This window comes from Sinocyclocheilus rhinocerous, unplaced genomic scaffold (assembly GCF_001515625.1).
Source record: "Sinocyclocheilus rhinocerous isolate Xijiao unplaced genomic scaffold, SAMN03320098_v1.1 scaffold5693, whole genome shotgun sequence".
NCBI classification, from domain to species: Eukaryota; Metazoa; Chordata; class Actinopteri; order Cypriniformes; family Cyprinidae; genus Sinocyclocheilus; species Sinocyclocheilus rhinocerous.
In genome coordinates, this window is record NW_015670977.1 from 70,832 (window position 1) to 71,196 (window position 365).

The following is a 365-nucleotide window of genomic DNA, read 5'->3' on the forward strand; positions in this document are numbered from 1 at the left end:
GGACAATATTTGGCCGAGATACAACTATTTGAAAATCTGGAATCTGAGGGTGCAAAAAAATCTAAATATTGAGAAAATCATCTTTAAAGTTGTTCAGATGAAGTTCTTAGCAATGCATATTACTAATCAAAAATTAAGTTTTGATATATTTACGGTAGGAAATTTACTAAATATCTTAATGGAACATGATCTTTACTTAATATCCTAATGATTTTTGGCATAAAAGAAAAATGTATAATTTTGACCCATACAATGTATTGTTGGCTATTGCTACAAATATACCCCAGCGACTTAACACTGCTTTTGTGCTGCAGGCTCACATTTATGACAAATAGTTTCAGCAATTAAAGCACAGACCCTGTTCC